Genomic DNA, 8962 nt, shown 5'->3' on the forward strand with positions numbered 1-8962 from the left:
GCTCTGCACTTTGACCTGCAGCTGGAAAGGTCTGTGGAATCACATGCATCTGAAAGCCCCTCATCTACATGCAATAAATAATCACAAATAATAGCACTGGTACAAGTAGAATAACAATCAGTGATTAAAGAAAGGGATTTCAGAATAGCACAAATTATATTCATGTTATATGACAGTGTTAACAGGCAGATAGAAGGCAGGTAAGGGAAATGTTTCATTTATGTTCAGTCTTATTGCTACGTGTAAAGGGTACAGAAGCCACTGTCTATGAGATTTATTGAAGATTATGATTAAACAAAGGTTTTACCACCTGCAGAAGAACTTAAACTTTATGTAAATGCATAGTTAACACATTCTATCATTAAAATTATTTTTGACTGAATCTCATTTACATATCGAGGCACATTAATTATTTTTTGCAAAATTGTTAAGAAAAAAAGAAAATATATACCCAGTTTTTAATGTATTTTTTAAATCAAACACTAACCGCTGCATATTCAATTTGAAATGAATCAAAAATATACATTTCTGGCATTTTTCACAAGTTTTTTATTTTGGTAAAATTTTCTTCAGCAAATGGGGCCCCAAAAATTTGATTTGGCTTCAGAGAGGAAGCACTTTCTTTTTTTAAGTGAGACTGATGACAGTTATTTTCTGTCAGAGACTGCTGGTTCTTTGTTTGTTTGAACTGGTTTAAAGTGAGTTGGAATTCAGATGGGTTGCTTGCTAATGCCAAACATATACGATTAAAGCAGACAAACACAGTTATGATAAAGCAGAATAATTCAAGAGGTATTCAAGTGTTAGCAAATAATAACAGAAGATATTTGCTCAACAATATGGAGTTTGCTTGCTGCCAATTACTTTGGAAATATTTAATTTCATAGAGAAATACTTTAATACCAACTCATTATGTCTAGACCTTTTGATCAACAAGCTTTATATGAGACATTTGTGCGACTTGAACAGCTAACATATTTTTGTATCATAACTTGTGTGTTTTTTCAGTTTATTATAATTGATTTTTTGGTCTTTTTGTGGTTTACTTTTTTCAAAATAAGGCAAAGAAAACTTTCAAACATTTCAAGGAAATCATTTTAAGATGATGGAAGGGAATTGCAGTTTCTCAGCTTCAAACTTCTATCTGGAGACTTTGCTGAGAACTATGCTTACTGGATTTTCTTTATTTCTTCTACCTTTCTCAAAGTGTTAGCCATATGTAATGCAGCTACTAAGACAAAAGCCACTTGCAGAGTACTTCGGCCTGTCTTCTTAGCTCAGTGATATGCCAGTACTCAATGTGTGCGAGCCTCCACTTCCACAGTTTAAAATCAGATTACCCAAAAGGGGGAAAAGGAAAAGGATGGCGCTGTGGAATGGCCACAGACCAGTGAGTTGTCAAGGCCATTTATGTTTGGAAGACAAACTGTGAGCAATGATGGAAAGAGGAGAGTGAGCAGAGCTCTTTTTAAACAATCTAGTGATCTTGGGTTACAGATGTGGCCGTATTTCCAAGAGCAGCATTTATCTCTCACCTTTGAGTGCTTGCATATTGACTGACAAACAAGGCGTATCTCTTCCTCCTACAAAGTGACCCTATGTATCCTTCCCACCTCTTGCAGTTACACACTTTATATGACATCAGTCTGGAAAATGTGAAGTGAAATCTCTTTGTGCGTGCATGTGACTTCAGATGTGTTTGTGCATGTCATTGTACGTACATGTCTGAGGCGTGAGGATGATTCAAAGTGCCATTTCCTTGTGTGAGGACAGCCTTCACAAACACACTCGTCATGCAGAAGATGTTGTCATCCTCCGCCTCATTGTTTGTGTAAGTGATGTCTCCAATCACCATCAAACACGTGGAGGTTTTACCCTCCCTCTGTCACTCTCCTTCTCTGCCTTCTCCTCCAATTGTACAAATTGTCCCATCGTCCTTCTGCTCCTGCAGTCTCACATCTCTTCCATCACTCTCTGCTCAAGAGGTTGTTCTTAAAGGGACGTTCAGATAGCAGCATATATACACGGTGATGTACAGAACAAGGAAAGTGCCAAACCTGGATTTGGGTCTCTAGTCTATATCTTTGCAAACAAATGTGCAATTCAGCGAGAGGCCTATAGGAAAAACAAAAAATTGTGTGGAAATGAAATAAAAGGCATTTTCTGAGATGATATAGGTGACATAAACACGCACATAACTATGACAGAAAGGAACAATTAAGATGATTCAAACCACACTGTACAAGCCGTGAGACCAGTTTTCCCGTGCTTCACTCGCGTAGGTCAGTTTGAAGAGGAAAAAGAACTCCACAGGACTCCGATGTAAAAACTTGTAACAAAAATTTATTCCACAGTTTGCGTCTTACAGGAGTGGTCAGGTATAACTTCAAACTTCCTCAACAAAATAACCTACTACGGTAGGAAAACCGTGTGGCTCTGTTCTACCGTGCTGCCGCGTATAGCTTATACCGTATTAACTCCTTTTTCTCTCTCCCCCCTCCCGCACCGCATGCGCTAATTTGCATACAGCCGTGAAGCCCGGATTTTACTATAAACACGAGTCCTTAAGGCACATGTATTCATGGTACTACGTAACCAAACCAACACAGCAATAAAATAATTTTAGTTCCACCATAAACATGCATTTACTTCCTAAATTATTAATTACACAAGCAAGCTTAACAACAGCGAAATATAACTACTAAAACATATGAACTATCTTAACTTGGCTCCCACATACCGGCCCCTAATTGTGACTCTATTACACAATTACCAAATTAAACTTGTGGAGCCAAAGTACACAAACTTCAGTCTCTGCAGCTGATTACTTCAGTCCGATTCCTGCAGAAGGCAAATCTTCGTAATGGGCCTGTCCAGTACACCCGTTTTGGTTTTGAGCCTAACCTGCCGCACCATTCCTGCCTTGTCCGAGATGGTACGGATTACCTTCCCTGTAATCCAAGAGTTGCGTGGGGCTGTATCGTCAACAATAAGCACAATGTCTCCAACCAAAAAGTTGCGAGATGGACGGGTCCACCTTTGCCTCTCTTGAAGTTGCGGCAAACATTCCCTTGCCCATCGTTTCCAGAATATTTCCGCCATGTATTGCACTTGCTTCCATCTTCTTCTTGCGTAGAGATCTTGCCTGTCGAACAGTCCGGGAGGAAGAGATGGTTTGTTCCTGAGAAGCAACAGGTGATTGGGAGTGAGTACTTCCAGATCATTTGGATCGCTGGACGCTTTGGTTATTGGCCGACTATTAATAATGGCCTCTGCCTCACACAGAAGTGTATGCAGGCTCTCTTCATCCAGTGTCTGCAGCCTCAAGGTAACGTTTAGGATTTTCTTCACTGACTTGATTAATCTCTCCCAGACCCCTCCATGATGGGGTCCTGAGGGAGGGTTGAATGTCCACTGAATGCCTTGTTGTTTCAGGTGGTCTTCAATTTTGGACACATTCCATTCAGCAATGGCTCTTTTAAGTTCACGCTCTGCACCAATGAAGTTAGTTCCATTGTCAGAACGAAGGATCTTTATCTGGCCTCGTCTGGCTATGAAGCGACGGAGAGCATGGATGAAGGAATCTGTGTCCAGTGAGGCTGCCATCTCTAAGTGTATCGCACGAGTAGTTAGGCAGGTGAAAATGACTCCATACCGCTTCACCGTACTTCGACCACGTTTGATCTCGTACGGACCAAAGTAGTCCACTCCACAGTTAGTAAATGGAGGGTCATCAGGCAGAACTCTGTCTCGGGGCAGGCCGGCCATTTGCTGCTGTCCTGCAACTCCATGCTCACGCCGGCAGGCAATACACCTAGCAAGTATTTTTCTTACTGCAGAGTTGGCACCGGGTACCCAAAATTTCGTTCTCAACTTGGAGATAACATGATTGCGACCACAATGAGCCAAGTTCTCATGTATTTCTCTGAGGATAAGCTTCGTGACGTAGAGATCCTTGTTCAGGATTACTGGCCGCTTAGACTCCTCGGGTAGAGCCGCTCTGCTGAGTCGCCCTCCGACCCTGAGGATGCCTTGTTCCAGTACCGGACTCAGTTTGAAAAGACTACTAGTCCTCTTTACCCCTTGACCTTTAGAAAGCGCGGTGATCTCTTTGGGAAATGTCTTCCTTTGACAGTAGCGAATGATTGCTTCTTCAGCCTTGGCAAGGTTCTCTAAGGTTAGCTTGTTGGTGTCCCCTTGAAACAGGCTGTCCTTGAAACCTTTCATATCCCTCTCGACTACAGGTTGAGCTTTAACAGCACTCAACTCCTTCCTTTTGCGACACAGTTGCAGCAGAATGCTCTTGACTTTAAGCATCCATGCCACCGCCCTTTTGAGTCTAAACCAGGATGAGAAGTACTGCAAGAACTCCAGCACTACATCTTCACATTCCTTGATTGTACTAGCACACACCAGGTTACCCTTTACCTCTGGGTCATCTGTAGTCAGGCCTTCAACTGGATGCACCTCTTCTGGCCACTCTTCCATGGGTTTGGTGAGAAAGTCCGGCCCCTGTAACCATGTGTGGGCCTGCATGAAGCTCTCTGCTTGGAGCCCCCTTGATGCAAAGTCGGCAGGATTCAGTGAGGTGTTGATACCTCCATTGCTCTGGACTGGAGCATTTCAAGATTGCATCCACACGGTTAGCAACAAAGGTACGGAATCTACTTGTTTGATTGCTGATATATTTGAGTACCGTGGTACTATCTGACCAAAATACAGATGGTTGGAGTGGAAGCTGCAATTCAGATGTCAGAACCTTGTCCATGCGTGCTGCCATTGTTGCTGCGGTAAGTTCCATGCGGGGAACTGTAATGGGCTTCAGTGGGGCCACTCTTGCCTTTCCCAACATGAATGCGCAGTAGACTTCGTTACGGCTGTTCCTCTGTAGCAAGTAGCTTACTGTACCATAGCCCTCTTCACTGGCATCAGCAAAATGTTGCAGCTGATTGTATACTGACTCTCCAAAGCCCACAGGTTTAAAACATCTTGGAACGCTTATGTTCTCTAGCTGGTGGAGCTGGGTCTTCCACTTGAGCCACCTGTGAGCTAGATCTGCAGGTATGATGGCATCCCAGCCAACCTTTCTCCTGCAAAGCTCTTGCAGAATCTTCTTCGCTTGAAGCGTGACTGGTGACAAGATACCCAGTGGGTCGTAGACAGAACTCACAATGGACAAGAGGTTCCTCCGAGTGGGTGCCCTGTCCGGCATTACAATCTTGAACCTGAAGCTGTCAGATTGAATACACCACTGGACTCCCAGCGCTCTCTCAATGGGAAGTGTGTCCTGATCCAGATCGAGATCTTTAACCTCTGATGCCCTTTCTTCTTCTGGAATAGCAGACAGAACTGCTCTGCTATTGCTTATCCATTTTGTGAGCCTGAATCCACCCCTCTGACATACAGCTCTAAGAGTGTGGTACAACTGTATGGCTTCCTCTTCTGAGCTCACAGCCTTCAAACAGTCGTCCACATAGAAGTTGTGCAGCACTGTGTCAACCGCTTGGCTGTTGGCTGGATCTTGGTTGTCTTCAGCACATTTGCGCAGAGCAAAGCTGGCGCAGCTTGGTGACGAAGTTGCACCGAAAATGTGAACCACCATCTTGTACTCCACCATTTCCTGAGTAATGTCACCAGATGTCCACCACAGGAACCGAAGAAGGTCAGAATCTTCATCAGGCACCTTTACTTGGTGGAACATTGCTTCCACATCTGCCATGATGGCCACTTCTTCTTGTCTGAAGCGGATAATTACCCCAAGAAGGGTACTGGTCAGATTTGGTCCTTGTAACAGTTGATCATTTAAGGTGGTGCCTTTGTACGATGCTCCACAGTCAAAGACCACTCGAAGCTTGTGTTTCTTGGGATGGTAAATTCCGTGGTGCGGTAGGTACCAAACCTTTCCATCATCCCGACCAAGGTCCTTTTCTGGCACTTTCACTGCGTAACCTTTGGTTATGACGTCACTCATGAAAGCCGAGTATTCTGCGTGGAATGAAGTATTCCTCTCCAACTTCCGCTTTAGGTGTAAGGCACGTTGCTCAGCCACTTTGCGGTTGTTGGGCATCTTAAGGTGCTTGTTCCGCAATGGCAGAGCGATGCTGTAATGTCTGTCCACAATAGTAGCTGACTCTGTCGCTATCTCCAGAAACTGCAAATCCTCCCTTGACATTTCTTGCTTCTCGTTTCTTTCACATTCAGGGAAGTCACTTTTAAACTGCTGGTCCCAGAGTTCATCCAATTTGCTAACTGATATGCGGTTTGCTGCAACCTGAATCAGTCCGCATGCTGCCCTTTGTGACCTGCTTCCTTGGAGGGGTTCGCTGATGGTCCAACCAAGCCTTGTCTTCACAGCATATGGACCGCCATTCTCGCTGGCTATAACTTGCCACGGTTCAACAGCTTTAGGTGCATTAGCCCCGATTAGCAGTCCGATCTTTGCTTTAATCCTAGGTATAGACACCTGCTGAAGGTAGGTCCACCTGTTCACGTAGTCTTGAGAAGGAGCGTTGTCAGCAGAAGCAGGAATGTCACTGTGACTGTACATTTCTGGCAACTCAAAGAAGTCGTCACTGTCCAAGCTGCTTATTTCCAACCCAGACACAATGTGGCTACTGACGACCTGTTCTTCTCCCATTGTTTTCAGCAAAATGTTTGTCTTCCTGCCAGACAAGTTAAGCTCATGCATTAACTCTTCAGTACAAAAGCAGGCAGTACTGCCAGGGTCCAGGAAAGCATAAGTGTGTGTCACCTTTTGTCCTCTTTTAGGTTTCACTTGGACTGGAACTATTGCCAAGATGTGCTCTGTTTTCTCTGCAGCGTGAGCAGGTGCTTCCATTTCAATAAATCCATTCACGATTGACTCTGTTTGGTTTTCTCTTTCTGATGATTCCGCTTCAGGAGCTGCCCTTTTGCTTGTAGCACTGGGCTTAGTCTTCATGTGTAACACTGTGGGGTGCAGTTGTGCACAAACCTGACAACTTGCCTTTTCTTTGCACGAACTACTCATGTGTCCCTGCTTAAGACAGCTGAAGCATAGTCCTTTAGTTCGCATGAAATCAATCTTTTCCTTATGAAGTGACTTCCTCATCCTCTTGCACTGTTCCATGGTGTGCTCTTCACCACGACAGAAGAGACAGGGTTTGGAAAATGCACACACCTGAGTTTCGCTGACCTTGTTCCTTTCTTTAGCGGGTACGTCCTGTGTAGTGGTGATAGTTGCAGCTGTGGTGAGTCCCTTTCTGATTCCACTTTTCCTTTGTAACCTCTCATCCACTTGCCCTCTAACCTGGACCTTTAAGGTGCTGTCCTTTATATCACCGAACAATGGATGCAAAACTTCTTTGGCCTGCTTATTGACAAACTCTGCCAGATCTGCAAACTTGACTCTGCGTTTTTCCTTGTCTAGGACCCCACAAGCAAATGTTCTCCACCTTTCTCTCAGCTTGTACGGAAGCTTAGACACGATAGCACGCATGTTGGCCGTGTTGTCCAACTCCTCCATGTACTCCACATCCATCATTGCGTTATGACATCCAGTAAGATAGAGGCCGAAAGCGTGAAGAGCCTCTCCATCGTCTGACTTGATGGTTGGCCAGTTCAGAGCCTTGTTAATGTATGCCACTGATATCTTGTAGGCATTTCCAAAGTGCTCTTCCAACAGTCTCTTAGCCGTTTGATATCCATGTGTAGGTTCCATATGAAGACAACTCCGTATCAATTCTCGTGGTTGCCCACTTGTGTACTGTTCCATGTAGTACAATCGATCCTTGTCGCTCTCTGTTCTATCCTCCACACCATGTTCAAATGCTCGCATGAACAGCCGATACTCCAATGGGTCCCCTTTAAACACAGAAATGTTCTGCGGGGGCAACGTAGCTAACTTCTGCTGCTTAGTTAGCACTTCGACCACATCCTGTAGTGCACTTGGTGTCTGTGATGGCTGGGAGGTAACAGTGTGTGTTTGCTGTGCATATTGGAGAATGTTCTTCTTCTCTGCTTGTCTTTCTCGTGTGGGGGAAGGACTGTTGGACCGCTGTGAAGTAACTAAATCTCCAACTCTATGCGATGCCACGTAGGAGTTCATTCCATCCCGAGTGGACACACGACTGGATGCCTTGGACGCACGACTTTCATATTCCGATAAGATCTTGATCTTTGCCGCATTTGCTGCAAGAGCTGTTTGTATTTCTAACTCCTCCTTTTCAGCTTGGAGCTTAGCCTCCCTTTCCTCCAACAAGCGTTTCTGCCTTAAAGATGACGCCTTAATCATTAAGGTAGCTCGCTCCACCTCTGCCTTCATGCGTGTGGACGACACCGATGACGAAGCGCAGGAGCCACGTTCTGAAAATGCCTTATCACTACGTTTTGAGACAGATGCATTAGATATGCTGTCAGATGGATTCACATCTTCATTGCATTTTTCAGCCTCCACAGCGCGCATGGCCATCTTGTCCATCCAAGCCGAAGCTGTCTCAGCAAAAGCCTTAAAGGAATCAGCCTTAGGTTCGAACCATTTTTCCTGGTCTTTAGTTAAATCCTCCTCTGGCATTTGTTGGAGCACCTCTTTAACATTTGTGTTCAAACCACAAAACTCTCCAAAACGCTCATTAAAATCCTTCATTAACTGTGTTGCTTCTGCTAGGCTTGCATCACATTCACTTTCCATCAGCTGGCGCACTTTTTTCACTGTGCCTGTTAATTTGGCTAGCTTGGCCTTCCGTAAGTTAACAACACGTTGCAGCCTTTCCTCCATGGCTTTAGGTGTGATTTTCACCGCTCTAGCTTCCATTTCTGCTACTGTGCCTTCTTCCTCTTCGTTCATGCTATTAATTTCCCGAATAGCAACAAAAAAATGCCTTATTTTATCATCCAAAAATCATGCAGGTTGGCTACCACACAGCTCAGCATCCACAATGACTCAGCACTTTTTCCTCGTGAATTAGCTCCACTTACTCACGTT

This window comes from Pelmatolapia mariae, linkage group LG7 (assembly GCF_036321145.2).
Source record: "Pelmatolapia mariae isolate MD_Pm_ZW linkage group LG7, Pm_UMD_F_2, whole genome shotgun sequence".
Taxonomy (NCBI): Eukaryota; Metazoa; Chordata; class Actinopteri; order Cichliformes; family Cichlidae; genus Pelmatolapia; species Pelmatolapia mariae.